Consider the following 19420-nt stretch of genomic DNA (forward strand, 5'->3'; position numbering starts at 1 on the left):
AGGCTTTTAAAATTTCTCTAATAATGTTATATTCTTTTTTTATTGTGGAGATCTTGTATAGATTTTATTAGGTTTATTTCTATATATTTGATATTTTGAATGCTAAGTAAATGGTATTTTTAAAAATTACATTTTCCAATCATTTCTTGCAAATGTATAAAAATACATTTTGTATGTTGAATTAGTATCTACAGACCATTAATTCACTATGTCTTACTATTAATTTACTTACAAATCCTAACAGCTTATAGATTCTTTTATTTTTTATTTTTTGGTGAGGAAGATTTCCCTGAGCTAATGCCTGTTGCCAATCTTCCATTTTTTTTGCTTGAGGAAGATTAGCCCTGAGCTAACATCCCTGCCAACCTTCCCCACTTTGTATCTGGGATGCCTCCACAGCATGGTCAATGAATGGAGTAGGTCTGCACCTGGGATCCGAACCTGTGAACCCCTGTCTGCCAAAGGGGAGTGCGCAACTTTAACCACTCAGCCATGAGGCCAGTTCCCTGTAGATTTTTTTAGATTATCTATGTACACAATCATATTATCTATGAATATTGACAATATGATTTCTTCCTTTTCAATTTTAAAACTTTTTATTCATTTGTCTTGCATTATTGGAAGTATAATGTTGAATAGGAATGGTGATATGGGTCATGTTTCTTTACTAAAGGGAAAACTGTTCAGTATTTTACCATTAAGTAAGATTCTAACTGTAGGATTTTTGTTGCCAGCTTTTCTCAGATTTAGATAGTTCCCTTCTATGACTAGTAAGGTAAGAGCTTTTATCATGAACAAGTTTTAGATTTTATCAAATGATTTTTATGCATATATGGAGATGATAATTTTTTTATTCTGTTAGAAATGGTGAATCACACTGATTGATTTTCTCACGTTGATCCATCCTTGCACTCTTTCTTAGTGATGATATATTTTATATATTTGTAAATTCAACTTACTAATATCTTGTTTAGGGTTTTTGCATTTATTTTTATAAGACATATTGGCTGTGATTTTCCTTTATGTAATGTCCTCGCCAGGTTTGGTATGAGGGATATGTTAGTAACAGAGACAATGAGAAGTATTTTCTCTTTTTATATCTTTGGAAGAGTTTGCATAAAATATTTATTATTCTTTTTCCTTAAATCTTTGGCAGAATTCACTACTGAAGTCGTCTGGGCCTGGAGTATTCTTTCCGGGATTTTTTTAAAGCTTCATTGACATTTAATTGACATGAAATAAATTATAGAAATTGAAAAAATAATATGATACCTTGTCATATGTACACACCAGTGAAACAATACCACAATCTAGATAATGAACATAATTATTACCTACAAAAGCTTCCTCATGACCCTTTGAAATCCCTCCATCCGGACTCTCTCCACTTCCCTGACCCCAGGCAATTATTAATATGCTTTCTGTAACTATATGTTAGTTTATATTTTCTAGAATTTTATGTAAACCAGCTCATATGATATATGCTTTTTTGCCTGGCTTCTTTCATTTAACATAATCGGTTAGCTATTCATTCATGTTGTAGTGTGTAACAATGGTTTGTTCTTTTTTATTGCTGAGTAGTATTCCATTGTATAGATGTACCACATTTATTAATTTACTTCTTTTTGGATTGTTTCCTCCAACACAGTTTGTTATCCATCTACCTCTTGTTGGGTTGCTTCCAGTTTGTGCTTATTACAAATAAACTTGCTATGAACTCTATGTGCAAGTCTTTGTATGGTCATTTGCTTTCATTTTTCTTAGGTAGATACCAAGGAGTAGAATAACTACATCAAATGGTAGGTGGATATATAAAGTTTTAGAAAGTGCTAAACTGTTTCCCAAAGGTGTTGTGTCATTTATATTGTTACCAGCAGTGAATGAGAGTTCCAGTTCCTCCACATCCTCATCAACACTTGGTGCAGACAGACTTTTTAATTTTAGCCATTTTAATAGATGTGTAGTAGTATCTTATTCTGATTTTAATTTGTGTTTCTCTAATGTCTAATAATAAGCATTTTGTCATTTGCTCATTTACCATCTGTATATCTTCTTTGACAAAGTGTACATTTGGGTCTTTTGCTCATTTTTAGAAAATTGAGTTGTTCATTTTCTTATTATTGAGTTTTTAAAATTATTTATATATTCTGGCTACAAGTCCTTTATCATGTATGTAATTTAGAATTTTTTATGCTAGTCTGTGGCTTTTCTTTTCATTATCCATATATTAGGCTGCCTGAGGTTGTAATGGAGCTCTCTGATGCTCTATTCATTTAAAAAAATTCTCTTTTCTTTCTATGTTTCACTTTAGGTATTTTTATTGCAGTTCGCTTAAATCTGCCAGTATTACATCTGCTGTATTTTTTTTAAGCTTTTGAATTCTAGTTTTTATCTCTAGAAATGAGATTTGGTTCTTTTTTATATCTTCTCTATCTCCATTTTAGTCTGAACATGTGGAATACATTTATCATTACTGTTTTAATGTTGTCTCTTAATTTGAGCATCTGTGAATTTCTGGTTTGGTTTCAATTGACTGTTTTTTGTTTCAATGGATTGTTTTACTCCTGGATTGTTTTAGTCATCATTATGGGTAATATCACCCAGCTTCTTTGCATAAGTTGATAATCTTTGATTGGATGTCAGATACTGTGAATTTTACCTTTTCACTTCTGGATATTTTTCTCTTCCTATAAACATTCTTGACTTCTTTTCAGGATGAAGTTAAATTACTTGGAAATGGTTTGATCCTTTTCAAGATTTGTTAGATGGGACTGGAGACAAACTCAGTCTAGAGTTAAATTGTCCTCACTACAGAGATAAAACCCTTCTGTGTTTTCTACTGACTGCCCCATGAATCGTGCTTTTTTTCCATTTTTGTTGGTGGGAAGAGGCAAGATTCCTGGACCTATGAAAGCATCAGACATTGTTAGCTCTAATCCTTTCCACTTTCTTTTCTTCGCCATAGGTAGTTTCCTTCCACACTTGTGCTGATCAGAATCATCTGAATACTTGAGGGGACCCTGCAGTTCTCTGAAATTATTCCTTTCTATCGCTCACTCGTCTCTGGTGCTCTTTCCAGCAAACTCTTGCTGCCTTGGCATCTCCAGACTTTCATCACTGTCTCTTCAACTCAGAGAATCTGCTGGGCTCTGCCGGGTTTTCCCCTTCCCCCCTGGTGCCTAGAAACTGTCTAAAAGAATTAAGCTGGGGTAATAGCAGGGTTCCTCCCATTTCTTTTGTATTTCCCAGTAATCACTGTCCTTCTGCCTGCTGTCAAGTGTCTTGAAAACTCTCGTTTCATGTGTTTTGTTCTTTTGTTGATTGATTTAAGTAGAAGCTAAGCAGTAATGGTCGTCTGTAAGAAAGGTTATGATTACAAATTAAATTTATTTAATTGATAAACGACTATTCAGATGTTTTTCTTGATTCAACTTTGCTGTTTTATAGTTTTCAAGGAGTTCTTCCATTTCATCTAATTTTCAAATTTATTGGCATAAAGTTGTTCATTATATCTCCCTCCCCTTTTTTATGTTAAGAATTCTTAGTAATATTGGCTTTTTATCTTGATTTTGACAATATGTGATCTCTCTCTCTCTCTCTCTTTCCCTGGACAGTCCTACTAGGGGCTTATTCATCACCCTATTTTAGAGTCCTCATTTATTCACCCCAATAGGTGGGTAATCTGTGGATCTGCTTCCACTATTTTTTTCTCTTGATTATTGGCTACATTTATCTACTTTTCGTAATACTTTCAGGGGTCTCTCTGTGCATTTAAAAGCCTCTTGATCTAGCCTCCAAGCTTCTCATTCTGCTTTAAGACTCAGCAAATGTCTCATGGGGAAAATGGGCTTAAGTTTGGTGCTTCCTTGGTTTCTAATCTGCTGTGCCAACCTCACGGGGCTGCCAGAAGCTCTGCTGTTGAGCCCTTCACCGTAGGAAAAGGGCGATCCTCAGCCATGGTCAGAATCAGGAAATACCCCCAGGGAAGAAAAGGGTCAGAAATCTTTCCTCACCTAGTGTATCAGTTTCCTGTGGCTGTTGTAACAAACTAACACAAACTAGGTGGGTTAAAGAACAGAAATCTATTTTCGCATAGTTCTGGAGGCTAAGGCTCACCCTAATGACCTCATCTTAACTTGATTACGTCTGCAAAGTCCCTATTTCCAAAGGTCTCTTTCATAGGTTCTGGGGTTAGGACATCAGCATAACATTTTGAGGGACACAATTTCACCCATAATACCTAGGAAGGGCCTTTCTGCCTCTAGAATTTTAATTCATCTAGTCTTCTTTGCTTTCAAAGCTTTCCAATATACCTCTGAAAAAATTGTTCCAATTTATCCATTTTTTTCTACTTGTGACCAGTCACAGCTTACTATATCCACTGAGAAGCAGAAGTTCTTGGATATTTTTCAGTCCAGCTTCATAGCCTTTGTATTTAGTGTAAATTCACTCCAAATTTTGATAATGGTTTGATTTTTAGCTCACTTTTCAGTTTTGTGAATTTTTATATATGTCTGTGCTTTCATGAGCATTCTAGTGGAAGTTGTGGCAGGATTCAGGAGAGAACAGTTGGGTAATTTACAGTAGCTGGTATTAGCGTACTCTCTGTGTTTCGGACATTGTATTAAACACTTAAAATGCATTATACTATTTAATTTGCACAACAAACTTTTGACAGAGTTACATGCATCATATGCATTTTAACTATAGTTATGATGATAGCTCTAGGTCATATTCAGACATTCACTTGGTAGTTGGTATATGAAGATACCAAACCTTGTTTTTCCCGTGTTATAAAATTAAAGATGCCTCATAGGGATATTGGAGGTATGTTTACAAGTACATTGCTTATTATATTAACTATTTAGATTTCTATGCTTCCTACTAAAGTATGAGCTATTTTAGGACAGAAGCCAAATCTTATCCACTTTTACATTACCAATACCTAGCATCACATAATAGCTGTAGTGCTTGTTGGATAGATAAAGACGAAAAATATTATATACTATATAGCTTTTAAATTATACTATTAAGATAATAGTAAATTTGTTTGACAATATGAATGACAAACATTGGGGTAATAAAGCTTCTGTGCACAGATAGAAGATATTGAACACACTTGCCATCATCCCCGTTCTTGTGTCCATGGCAGACATCACTAATCGGTTAAGGAACCATTTCCCCCTAAACTTGGACATAGCCAACAATTGCCTCTTTAACTATGCAGTTCATGCAGCCGCTACCAAATTATGTGAGTTTACCCGTTCCTAGAGGACTACTGACCACTTCCAGTATAGTAGTAAGAGCACAGGCGTAGGTGTCTGGAAAGATGGGATAAAGCCTGTCTTTGAAGATTATTAGGTACATCATTTTGAGCTTATTATATGAATTTTTTAGTCCTCCTTTGCTGTATCTGTAAAATGAGAATAATAGCAGCTGTGTGTTTTGTTGTTGTTTGTGCCTTTGAGTTCATTCCTATTTCTATCAGGGCCTCAGAGGTGAGAGAGCAAATCATAACCACTAGACCACCAGGGCTGGCAAGTGGTCTAGAGGACCAAAAATGAACAGAAAATGCTGGGTACTGAAGAGAGCTTCCGAGGAAGGGACTCTAGTCCCAAGTCCTGGGTCAGGCTCTTATAAACTAGATGAATTTGGACAAGTGGGTAAACCCTATGATGACAGCATCTGCATATATTTTATGTTCCTCCTTGTCTTGAGCATGGCGCCTCCTTAGTGGGTACACACGTGGTATTTATTGAATTAGACAATTTGTCAAATAAGGGGATTTAAACAGATTATACCTGATGTCCCTTTTGTTCATGGATTCTATAGCTCTTGATAATGTATGTATAAGTGCTTTGAAGGGTACATTTGTAAGGGACTGTTCTTTAATTCCGGCTAGATTATCACTATGAAGCTGCTGAAGCAGAAGTAAGAGACTTTTATTGATATGAATGCTAGATAACTGCTGTCAGGGTTAGATTTTTCAATAGGGACTCAGAAGCTGGAGTAAGGACTACAAAATTCTGCTGGACTAAATGATAACCATTTGCATATCGATGTTAGATAGACCACTCGCACCCACTTTGTTTTAACAGTACTGGCTTAATAATGCCAAGATGTATGTAGCACCCTTATCTGACAATAATTATACATTGGGCTTTCCCTCACCCCCTTTCCTTTTGAATATTGGTAAGACAATACTTGGTTCTTTTCTAGCAAGAAACAATTCCTTTGTTGATATTTTGTAAGAATGATTTGGCTAAAATTGGTATTCAGTAGACAATGAATTATTTATATGCGTGTGGATGCAGGCGATGGTGATCTTAATGCATTTTGTGGTTATTTTTTCTAGAACATTATGGTTTAAAGCTATTGTAAATAGATTAAGTTAATTTTCAGGCTCTTTTACTTCCTCAAAATGCAGGCCACTAAATAGAATATTTTTTGACATGTGCATTCTGCTGTCACTTTGAATCTTACACCTGCATCTTAAAAAAAGTCAGATAGTATAATAACGATACTGGTAAACTCGAGCAATTTTTAAAGCTTTTCTTGTATTAATGGAGGATATTACCTGCTTTCCATTTGACTGGGAAAGCTTCAGGTCAGCAAAGATATAGCAGAATGCATATCATTGCAGAGTTCCTTCATTGTCACCTGTTGCTGGGGGCATTGTCAGATGTGACAAAGAAAATCACTGCTTCTTTTAATTTCCTTTTCCCATCTTTTAAAATAAGATATCTGTCTGGTGTGTATTCCTGGCAAAATATCGTTCATAATGTGTGTGTCTGTTTGTTTGTTGAAGAGGCACATGGAGAGAAAAAGCTGAAAGGCAGATATATTTCTTTTGCTTTCCTTAGGCAAAGCGGTTTTTCTATTTGGTCTTGGTTCTTTCTGCTCAGCATTCATGGCAAGTTCTAAATCATGACCTTTGGAACAATATATTTTCAGATAGAATCTATGCCATCACTTCCTGTTAGAATGTTCTGATTTTATGGATTAACATCTTCTATTTTTCTATCCTCAGGAATTTCTGGGTTTGTAGACTTGTGGACATGTGAGAATTATCTTCTGTTCAAAACTATAGAGCCTTTATCCATGTGTTAAATTCTAATTCTTCTATAGAACTACATAATAAATACACAGTCTTTGTTTAAAAAGCAACAGCATTTGTTCTTTTTAGGCTTCACATATTGGAGAATATTAGGATTGCAACAACTTCCAAGATTATTGTTTAACATTTTTATTTTTACAGATGAGAGAAACGTGGATGAGAGTGAGCAAACGATTGTGTTCAAGATCTCCTTGCTTTAGTAGTGACCAGGCCCCTATGAAATACTAGATCTCGCATTTCATGGTCCTTTCTGTTTTCTGCTGTGTCACATACAACCTTATAGGATTTCCCTAAACATCTTCAGGAATGACCATTAGGTTCCCCTGCTGACCCCGCGACTCAGCCACCATGGTAATAGGATAAAGGTTTCCCGAGTCTGGTAGTTTAAAAAAATCTCTCTTCTCCCTCTGTGGCGCAGTGGGAAGAGCATTTATTTGGAGTCATTTATTCAGCCATATTTATTGAATGCCTTCTCTGGGCCAAGCAAGAGACCAGGACCTCGGAATGCAAAAGGGAATGAGGGCCACAATCCCGGGGTTTATAATCTGTTTGAACTTCCAGTACTAAATTTTTGTATGCATGAGTATTTATTTTTTGACTTTTATTTTGTTTTCAAGGTTCCATTTTATAAGACAGTATCATCCTTTAAAAATTCTGTTGTTGTATTACATATTTTAAAAGATGGTCAGTTAAATCTCATCTCTTTGTTCCCAAAATACAGCCTAAAAGTGAACTTAAAGAGTTTGTGTTTGTTGGAAAGATCACACATGGATCTTTCATCCTTTATTATAACAACATCAGCAGTTTCTTTGTTCTGGTCAATATTCTAGCTTTTGCCATCTTGGATATGTGCCACTTGAAATGACATTTAGTCAAGCCTATGATGCAATTGATCTTTCAATTATTAGCAATCTGGAATGTAGCTGGATTTCAAGTAGAAAGAATGTCACGGACAGGCAACTTCCCAATATAAAACTGGCTGCTATCATAAGGAGGCAGGGACGGAACAAGGAGTCGAGGAGAAACATAGAGGCTTGTTTGTTTCTTTCACTAAGACAACTTTTCATTATCTCTCTGGATTGAGAAATATTCCTTTTTCTCAATTAGAAAAGTCTAGTGGTTGTGCCATCTTAGACATTTGGAATAAGATGCCAAATTTGCTGTATGTGTAGGTGTGTGTTATGCTGTTTAAAATAGATCATTCAAAATTATACAGAAGCTCAAAAATCTATTCCACTGGATAAATAACCAATCTTTATGACTCTTCCCGTCAAATTCAAGAAATAACTCCAATCGACTTGAATACACGATTAATTTGCAATATGTCAATACCTTTGGCCTACTACTAATTTTACAGTATTTGTGTAGCTTCTTTGGGACTGTTATAATTACAGCTAGAAGAAGAGATTTCCAAAAACCAACTAGAGTTCTTTAATTCAACATATGTTTTCTGCCTTCAGTTTATATGACTCACCATGACTTAAGAATTCATCTTCTAGGAATTTATCCTGAGGAAATAATGCAAACTGTAGAAAAAAATGTATATGTGTAATTTTATTATTACGATACTACTTAAAATTATTGCAATACTGAAGTCATATTATTGTAGTATTACTGTAATACTGTAATACTACAATAATACTACTTACAATACTACAATTAAAGTAGCAGTATTGCAATACTACTTAAAATTACAACTTAGAAAAACTGAAATGTTCCATTTAGGGAAATGGTTACGTAACTTATGTATTTACAGGTATGGCATATTAATCTTAAAATAACATTGACAAAGAGGTTTTCAGGGGCCGGCCTGGTGGCATAGGGGTTAAGGTTGTGTACTCCGCTTCATTGGCCTAGGGTTTGCTTGTTTGGATCCTGGGTGTGGACCTACACACCTCTCATCAACCCATGCCGTGGTGGCATCCCACTTAGACGAACTAGAAGGACTTACAACTAGGATATACAACTATGTGCTGGGGCTTTGGGGAGATAAAAAAAAAGAGGAAGACTGGCAATTGATGCTAGCTCAGGGCCAATCTTCCTCACCAAAAAAGCATAACTTAAAAAAAAAAAGGTTTAAAGACAGGATGAGGCAGATGATAAAAAGTTAAATTGTAAAAAATAATGAAATAGAAGGCAATATCAGCTATCACCGTTAGATGATAATTGTGAAAATGATAGTAGTAGTTCTCTGAGTATTGGGATTATGGGTTGTCAATATTTTTAGCTGTCTAATTTTTATGTTTTGTCACAATTTTTACAATGAATGCAAAATGTAATACCCCCCCTTCTAGTGAGAACTTTTAACTTCTACTCTTAAGTAAAGTAGTAAAATTAAAAAATTAATTTTTAAATTTGTCTTACAATTTTTATTTGTCTTACAATTGAAAGTTTGCACTATTTTATCAACCTCTCCTAATTTCCCCCACCTCAGTTCCTGGCAACTACTTTTCTATTCCCTGTTTCTATGAGTACACTTTTTTTTTTAGATGCCACATATAAGTGATACCATACAGTATTTGTCTTTCTTTTTCTGACTTATTTCATTTAGCATAATGCCCTCCAGCTTCATCCATGTTGTCACAAATGACAAGATTTCCTTCTTTTTTAAGGCTGAGTAATATTCAATGTTTTATGTATGTGTATATATATATCACATTTTCTTGATCCATTCATCCATTGACAAACACAGGTTGTTTCTATACCTTGGCTATTGTGAATAATGCTGCAATGAATATGGGGTTGCAAATATATCTTTGAGATAACGATTTTGTCTCCTTTGGATAAATACCCAGAAGTGGAACTGCTGGATCATATGGTACATATATTTTTAATTTTTTGAGGAACCTCCACACTGTTTTCTATAGTGGCTGCACCAATTTTACATTCCCACCAATAGTGCATGGGGGTTCCCTTTTCTTCACATCCCCACCAGTATTTGCTATCTCTTGTGCTTTTTTGATGATCGACATTCTAACACGTATGAGGCGATACCTCCAGGTTGTTTTGATTTGCATTTTCCTGATAATTAGCTGTGAGCATCTTTTTATGCACCTGTTGGCCATTTGTATGTCTTCTTTGGAAAAATATTTCTTTAGATCATCTGCCCATTTTCTAATTGTACTACTTATTTTTTTGCTATTGATTTCTATCAGTTTCTTATATATTTAGGATATTAACCTCTTATCAGATATATAGTTCCGAAATATTTTTTTCCCATTCCATGGGTTGCCTTTTCATTTTGTTGATGATTTCCTTTGCTGAGCAGAGAAACTTTTTAGTTTGATGTAGTCCCACTTGTTTATTTTTACTTTTGTCATCATATCCCCAAAAATCATTGCCTAGACCAATGTCAAGGAGCTTTTTCCCTATATTTTCTTCTAGGAGTTTTACAGTTTTGGGTCTTTTAATTCTTTAAGACATTTTGAGTTAATTTTTGTGAGTGGTGTAAGATAAGGGTCCAATTTCATTCTCTTGCTTGTGAATATCGCATTTTCCCAGTATCATTACATTAATTTATTTCTGAATGTTGAACTAGTCTTGAATACCTCAGATAAGTCCCATTTGGTTGTGCTATATAATTCTTTTTGTACATTGTTGGATTGGATTGGCTAATATTTTGGTGAGGGTTTTTGCATCTATGGTCATGAGAGTTATTAGTCTGTAGTTTTGTGTTTTTTTTCTGGTCATGTCTTTATCTGGTTTTGGTTTTATAGTAATGGTATCCCCACAGAAGGAGGAAGGAAGCTGCAGTTACTAAATTCTTCATCTCCATTCTGTTTCACCTCCTATGCACACTGCTCCTTTTCTCCTTTCTATTACCCTGCTAGACACACCCGGATTAGATTCTTTCACCATCAAGATAACATTTTTTTGAAAGCTTTGCATTTAGTAAATTTTACTGAAGGTTTGGTATCCAAGGGTGGGAGAGGAGGATTAATGTGCCATGCCCCACAGCACAGCATGCAATTGAAATTTATGTTAGACATCCTTTCTCTTATATACCCTGTGCCATTTCAAATAATGTGAACTCTCTGGTTGTTCCACTTCCTCCATCCCCGGACTTTCATTGTATACAGGACTCTTCCTTCTTGTCTCTCTTCAGCTCTGCTTTCAAGAACCATTTGGCTTTATCATGTAAACAATTCAATTCTCTTCAGTAAGTTCTGGGCCTATGTTTGTGTATTAGCCAGGGCAGGCTGATATCAGTTGTTTAATAAAATAAACATTTAGTGTTTATGTTGTAGTTTGCTGTGGGTCCCCGGAGAGGCTCTGCTCCATGCGTTCATTCAGGGCATCAGGCTCCTTTTATGTAGAGGCTTTACCTTCTTCTTGACGCAAGAGAGGAAGAACTTGAAGGATGGCTCAAGAGATTTTAGGGTTAGGCCTGGAAGCATCATTTATTACTTCCTCCTACATTCTACTGTTCAGAACTCATTCACAAGTCCCACCTAACTGCAAGAGAGGGTGCAAAATGCTGTCTGATTGTGTGATCCAGAGAAAATGAACTGTTCTTTGATGAACATATAGGATTCTTTCTGTCACACTTTAAAAACATATTAGGTTGATCTGCTAAACAGAAGCCTAATCTGGGTCTCCACTCCTTTATGAGCATTTTAGTGAAAATTTCTTTCTTCTACCTGACCCCAGCATCTTAAGCATGTCTTCTTGTCTGATATGATATTGCCAAATCCCTTAGAAAGAAGTGCCTCCCATCAATTTTGTTTCTTCTTTTCATTGTCTGTTTATTTAAGTGCCTTAACCTGCCCTTTTTATTGCTTCTATATTTAGCCTAGTTCATGCAGTGTGCATATATAATTGCTACCTTTAAATTTTGCACTAATAACGCTCAAGGGATTTTTTTCTTATGAATTGATGCTATCTACTGGACTCTGAAATGATATCGGCCGTATTTAGTTCTGATTTTAACTAACAGGCTCAATGTTAATGTCTTTAGAGCTTTTTGACTGTTGCTGAAAATCTGTCCCCACATTTTGTGAAAGCCCACTTCTCTTCGTTGTCCCCAAGGATTCCCCAGTCACCTTTTTCAGTTTGTCAGCTGCTTTCTTTATTTTTATTTCTCGTCTGTTTCCAAATTATTCCCTTTAACTGCCTCGACTTCTTGCTCTTTTTTTTTTTTTTTTTTTTAACTTTGATTGCTCCCTGTGTTTCCATAATCAACTGGGTGGTTGTTTTTCACAACGTATGCACTCAGTCCCCCTAAGTGAAAGGAGTTAATGAGCACTTCAATTACCTCTGTTTGCTTCCCATTCCCTGACCTTCCCATTAATTTCAGTCTCCCAGTGTGTTTTATACATTATTGTTGTACTTTGTACAATTTTGTTTTTCAGAATTTTAATATGTGTATCAGTTTGACTTTGAATTCACTTTTTCTGAGCTATTTTGTGACAGTGTTTATCAAGCGTTTAGGGGGTTAGCCAAAGCTATGTGAACAAAGATTGTTTAAATTGAGCTCAGGAAAGGTTTTCTATGGACATGATGGGTCGAAGAGATGATAATTCTAATAACGCAGAAGGAGCAATAAAATATTTTGTTCAAATTTGGATTTTTTAATATCTCTCAAATGCAGCTATTTTAATGCATATATCAGTTTAGAGTCTGGCTACTAGCCTGCTGCTTTTGCTGGTGGGATTGTCTTTTTTTAAACTGACAAGTTGAATATAATGGGTGAGCTTAGTAGAGTTACCAATTCAACAAAATAACCAAAATAAGGTTTAAAAGACTCTTGGTGGTGATCATTTTATGAGGGGTAATTTCTTTGAAGGATATGGATAGAGAAATGTTTCTTGCCGAGTGAGGTTATGGAGTAGCTAACACTTTTATTTCCTTGACAGTAATAGGTATGTGGTTTATTGATAAGCTTCCCCCTCCCTAACATTCCAGGAACCTGTCCCCGCCACAGGGATGAGTTACGAGCATTACCAAGGCATGGCTAGTTAGTTTGGCCATTTTGCTTGGTTTAGAGATGGATGTGTGACCCACCCATGGCCAAAGAGAGCTCCACCAAAAATGTTTGCAGGAACTTTCAGGAAAAAGTACTTCCCCGACCCCTTAGTTGCTAGGCTGTAAGTTGGAGCTTCTGGGAGCTCTTGTTGCCATCATGTGAAGAGAGCTCTACCCAAGGACAAAACAGAATGAGGAGAGCAAAACTAAGAGGGAGAGAGACAAAATTCCCAGATGTCAGTTTCTCTCTCTCTCTCTCTTTTTTTTTTTTTTAAGATTTGCCCTGAACTAACATCTGTTGCCAATCTTTTTTTTTTTTTTCTTCTTCTCTCCAACTCCCCCCAGTACATAGTTGTATATTCTAGTTGTAGGCCCTTCTGGCTGTGCTATGTGCGACGCCACCTCAGCATGGCTTGATGAGCAGTGCTAGGTCTGTGCCCTTGATCTGAACTGGTAAAAACCTGGGCTGCTGAAGTGGAACATGCAAACTTAACCACTCAACCATGGGCCGGCCTCCTTGTTGGCATCTTTGAAGCCTTCATCTAGTTGTGTCTGAAGTGAGTTACCTCTTAGTTTTCTCAGAAAAGTAAGTCATGAAGTTACCTTTTAATTTAAGCTGATGTTGGTTGAGTTCCTTTCACTGACAACTAAAAGTGTACCAACTAAATCACTGACTACCTATATATATATTTTTAATATAGCGTTACCATGTTAGAATATTAATTTTAGGAGAACAAGGAAGGCCCTTCCCTATGTTGTTCACCATTTTATCTCTATTATATATCACAGTGACTGACACGAAGACGTGCTTAATAAATATCTATGGAATGAATGAATAAATGATTAATCTAATTAGTGAAATTTAATTTAATAATTTAGATCAAGCTGTTGGGCACCCATTTTGTGCAAGGCCTTATCTTAGGAGACAGGAAGATGATAAAAGGAATAACAGAAACAGAGACTGTGTCCTCTAGTTTCTGATTTTGTGCAGGCAGTGAGGTATAACAATAATTTAAGGCAGAGTAAGAGAAGGGGCTAACGGGTGTGAAAGTTGTATGTTAAAGAGCAGCCAAGTTGTCAAAGGGCTCTGGTTAGACTACCTGAATTTGAATCAATGCTCTACACTTGTTAAGAGAGGAACCTTGGATATATTACTTAAACTTGTTTCCTTATCTGTAATATGGGAGTAATATTTGTATGTCCTTTATAGATTTATTATGAGGACAAATCAAGATTTTCTCCTTAAAACAATTGAAATGCCTAGGATATATTAAGTACTCAGTAACTTTTAGCTGTTTTTATTTCAGCAAGCAGAGATAGCTGGAATATAAGTTAAATACTAAAGAAGAGAGAACTGGAAGTGAAGTCACCCTTGGAAGCTGAATATTTGTTATATTGCAAGCCAATAGCAACTATTAACAAAACCCCACGTACAAGGTTTGAAATATAAAATCATCCAGCAAAATCTTACTTTAGTGTTACGTGGGTTAGATTCATACAATGCTAGATATATTTTAGAAGAGATGAGTTAAGACATGCATCCTTGGTCAATAGAAGAAAGAAAGGACTTTTACATTATATTTTTAAGAATTTTAATAAGAAACAATTTAGCATTTTAAACTCTGAGTGATCATGATAATGTTGGATTTTTACTAGATATTCTGCAGGAGGAAATGAAAAAAAAAGGATTTTTCAAAAATAAATACTTTCCCTTGTCTTGCTATATAAGGTAGACATGCAGAAGATTAATTATTATATAGTTAGATGGAGATGGACTTCTGGATTCATTAATATACAATGCTTAAATCTCATAAAATTTGATGAAATTTTGCAAAGTCTCATTCAGAAGTAAATGTCCTTTTAAGTCATGAAATGCTTTTTATAATTACTTTTTTTTTGCTTTAATCTGCAACTCATGGTAAAGTAGTAGTTTCCCGAGAGTCTCCAGATACAAAGGAAAATGGAGTCCCATTAATGGAAAGAAAGTAGCTTCAAATATGCTTGGTACTGATGGCCTACCTATTTCAGAAACATGGGGACATTTCCTCTTGATTCAGGGGTCTCTGGAGAGAATGAAACAGCATGGTGTAGTGGAGGAAAGAACACAGGCATTGGAAATCTTAACAAGAATATTTTAAAGTTGTGTGACCTTGGGCAAAATAACCTTTTTGAGCCCAAGGTTCCCCATGAGTAGAAAGAAGTAACAACATTAACTTCATCGTGTTTTTGTGAGGATTAAAGACAGTATTTACAGGGTGACATTCATGTTTTTTGGCAAATGATAGGTGATCGATGTATGATAGCTATTCTTATAAATTATCCATTATCTCCAGTTATTAATAACAAAAATATATTAATGAGATTCTATTTCAGATCTTATGCAGTAATGGGAAATATTACACACGTCAAAATAAAAGTAAAAGAATAAGTGACTGCTGGAAATTCAAAGGCAGAAAGATGTGAATAAATAAAGCTATTGAGACAAACGTTAAGTAGCAACTTGCAAGATTTTGGTAGATGTTGATTGAGTCTTAGCTGATATCACAGCTGATGAATAGCTACAGCCACGTTGAGCACTGTGGCCTAACTTTTTCATAGCTGCAGCCTGCTCCAAAGGTGAAGTGGACGGAGGTTTTCCAGACGAAGATTGAGACGATGAAACAGCTGTTCTCCACTTCCTCTTCTTCTCAGCCTGTATGCCTTTCTTGTACAGCCTATAAAGTAAGCATAAGTCTAGTTTCTTCCAGGAGCCAGATTTCCTGTCTTAGCATTCTCTGTCCAACTTTTCTGCCCTTGTTCCTACAGTCTTTTCTGGCCTCCTCTTCTGACCTTCCACTCTATCCAGTTTCTGTTTCTTGTTTGTTTAATGAAATGCTCTCTTACGTTCTCAAACCTAAGTTTCCTCCAGGGCCCTCTCAATTCACCTCACACCATGGAAGGACATAACTCTCCTTAAGAATTATAAAATACAGACTGGAATTTTAAAAGCAGTTAATCTTTGGCTCTAAGAACTCTTCATTGTCTTAGATTGAAACTGATCAACCCCCCAGATTTACATTTTAACATGTATAACATTATCCACTGGCCCAGGGTTATCCTTAAGAAGTCAGATTTTTTTTGTTTTCTCTTTTTTAATGAAACACTTCACGAATGTATGTCGTTCATGCGTAGGCACCATGTTAATCTTCTCTGTATCATTCCAATTTTAGTATATAAGCTGCTGAAATGAGCACTCTTTTCTTTCTTTTTTTGAGAAGAGTATCTCTTGCTGTATATATGGTCTATTTGCAATAGATTAAAACTTATTTTTACTTTAGGGGATACACATTTTTTCCTCTGTGTTTTCTTTTTTTCCTAGAAAAAAATCTTGCAAAGTAGTCTATCACATAAAAAAGATAAATTAGAGCTGATCTTGTTGAGGGGTAAGTGGGAGCAGACCTCTGTTCTTTCATTCCCATCATTTCCAGGGCCCCTGTAGTACCTCTGAGGAACCCCATGCCTGGGAAACACATTAACAAACTCTTGGGTTAGTGAAAAGAGTTATTAACTGGAATTTTGAAGACGAGTTTTAGCTTTAGTTCTAACATCAGATTGGTCTGTGTCACTGATAGGGTTAATTGTTTCATCTGTAAAACAAGGGTTTAGAACAGTGGTTCTCAATTTGGGCTGCGTATGAGAATCACCTGGGGAGCTTTTAAAAATCCTGATGTTTAGGCCTCACTCTGTACCAATTAAATTAGAGTCTCTGGGGCGTGACCCAGGCAACGGCATTTTAGAAAGCTCCCTGGGTGATTCCAATGTGCAACCAAGTTTCAAAACCTCCGAAGAATTTTTGAGCAATAATGTTCCACAAGCCTATGGGTCTGTGCAGCTTGTTTTGGTAGATGTAGTTAAAATGTGCAGAGTCATTTATTTATAGATAGTTCTCAGCGAGGAGTGGGGATGAAGGTGGGCATAAAGATTGAAACCTAGGAAAAAACATTTTTTTGATTATCTTAATAGCTCAGTGTGTTGGGCAAAACACTTAACTTTTTATATCCCAGATGGGAGTGATTTTAACTTCCTGTAAAATGAGGCTCTCAACTGAGAAATCATATTTAAATGCAACGTTATTATTTTTATACCAATAATGACACCATTTGTTGATATGATCAGCCAAGAATTACACCTAAATATTTTATTCACAAAATAAATAGAAAAGGCAGGTTGACTACTGAAATGTAAAATTTGGTTAATATCTCTCGGTTGGTGGTATAGATTGAAGACAGATTGAAGTAACGTGCTGATAACAATGGCAGTCTCTGATACTGAGATGTTGATTGTAAGTGCTCTCATCAAAAAGGCAAAGGAAAGGGGCTGGCCCCGTGGCTGAGTGGTTACGTTCGCGCGCTCCGCTGCAGGCGGCCCAGTATTTCGTCGGTTCGTAATCCTGGGTGCGGACATGGCTCTGCTCGTCAGACCACGCTGAGGCAGCGTCCCACATGCCACAACTAGAGGAACCCACAACGAAGAATACACAACTATGTACCGGGGGGCTTATGGGGAGAAAAAGGAAAAAATTAAAAAAAAAATCTTTAAAAAAAAATTAAAAAAAAAAATTAAAAAAAAAAAGGCAAAGGAAAAAACAGGATTACTGCCATGTGCTTCTTGTCAGTTATGACTAACTATTGTTTCAGTAGAGTTTTCAAATTAGAAAAAAATTTCACAGTATTGGTAAGCAATTGATCCTAAAAGATATACAAATTGAATGATAATTATTCAGGCTATAATCTCCAAATGTCAAGTGAACTTATTATGATTGGGTAAGTTAAAACGAATACCAAATAGTTTAAAAATGATAGCACAGAACAAAATGACTGATACTAGGTATGTTAGATGTATAACTAAACAGAACTACCTTTTCATTTTATTATTACCAATGCCATTTACATATTTCCTTTCATTTTTGGGCAGCTAATAGGTATTGAGGATTCACGTGCTTTAATCTCCCCTTTTAACAAGGTAGTTCTTTTCTGGAAGTTGGTAACCTTTAAATAAAAGAAAAAGTGCAATTATCACTTGTGGAAGGATGATATATTAATAATTTTGTGACCTTGTCCTTAGACTTTTTGCTGGAATAGGTTTACAACAACCGAATAAAAAATAATTTTACACGTTTTCTAGACAGAAAAGTCAGCTAGTGCTTTGTGTTTTTGTGCTCTAGTCCTTTTCACCCCAGAAAAAAGTTTACACGCATGTTTTTATGTGGAAGTGCCCGAAGAGGTTGGGCAATAAGCCCCAACACTGACTTGACAGACTAGGAGAAAGTGCGTAGAGATAATTCACACAACGTGGAATTGAGCCAGTAGCAGCATTGGCTATCTCTGAAGGAACCATATTAACAAGGACAATGAGGGCTTTTCCCAATGGCCATGGGTGACCACTGTGGAGAACTTCCTCTGTTTTTCTGGGACTTTGTAAGTTATGATGTCTTGGTACCATATAAAATGAATGCATGACTGAGAAGAATTGGGCTGTGGAGGGAAGGGAGAAAGAGAGAGAGAGAGAGAGACAGGCAGGCAGGCAGGGGAGTAGAATGGAGCAATGAAACACAGAAATTATTGATGTTGTTCTTTTCACCAAACTTGGCCAGTGGAGACCAAGTGGAGACTGGAGCTAAACATAATTTGGTTTAGATAAATTAAAGGTATATAAGATTTCCTGTACTTTGTGTGTTATATAGCACAACTTTCATTGTCACATACCTTTGAAAATGTATAATTGGTACAAATAAAGCTCAATATTTGGTCATTAGTAAGTTGCCTCTTTTTAGAGAACAAATCTCGGAAACACCTCCATGATGTCTTCTTAGTTTGCCCAGTTCTGTAGTGACCCCTTCCTACTCTGAACTTGATTTCATGACTTATGAATACCTGCTTTGTGACTGTTTTCTTAGTTTCCTCATCATGTAACTGACATTTTATTAACATATCTAGATTTCAAACTTCCACTGTGATAGGATTGCCTAAAAAGAGAAGTTGAGCTAATGAGTGTATGAATATTGCTCTAGACTAAGCTCTGGACTGGAGGGCAGGAACTAACAATACCGTTTATCCATGTGTTTTCAGCTGACAGCACGGTGCAGGCACATAGGAAGAGCTCAGCATGTGTTTGTTGAAGGACTGCATGGAATAGACTGAACCTGAAATGAGGGCACAAATACATGTAACCACTTGAAGAGTTGATTGATCCATATCTCATGAAGGGTTAGTCTATTATACCCAGATAAGAATTTCTAATCCAGCATGATATGTGCTTTTGACTAATATATTGAGGCAACTAGTCTGATTAATGTCAGTA

At 36.0% G+C, this 19420-nt stretch overlaps 1 non-coding gene across 1 annotated transcript; it reads right to left on the bottom strand.

Annotated features, from left to right (window-relative positions):
• Nucleotides 1-16209: 16209 nt before the first annotated feature.
• LOC124241421 (U6 spliceosomal RNA) lies at nucleotides 16210-16314 on the bottom strand. The gene has a single exon (XR_006889202.1). It is a non-coding gene; the product is annotated as a U6 spliceosomal RNA (small nuclear RNA).
• Between the last annotated feature and the right edge of the window lie 3106 nt (nucleotides 16315-19420).

The sequence above is a fragment of the Equus quagga genome, chromosome 6 (genome assembly GCF_021613505.1).
Source record: "Equus quagga isolate Etosha38 chromosome 6, UCLA_HA_Equagga_1.0, whole genome shotgun sequence".
In the NCBI taxonomy this organism is placed as follows: Eukaryota; Metazoa; Chordata; class Mammalia; order Perissodactyla; family Equidae; genus Equus; species Equus quagga.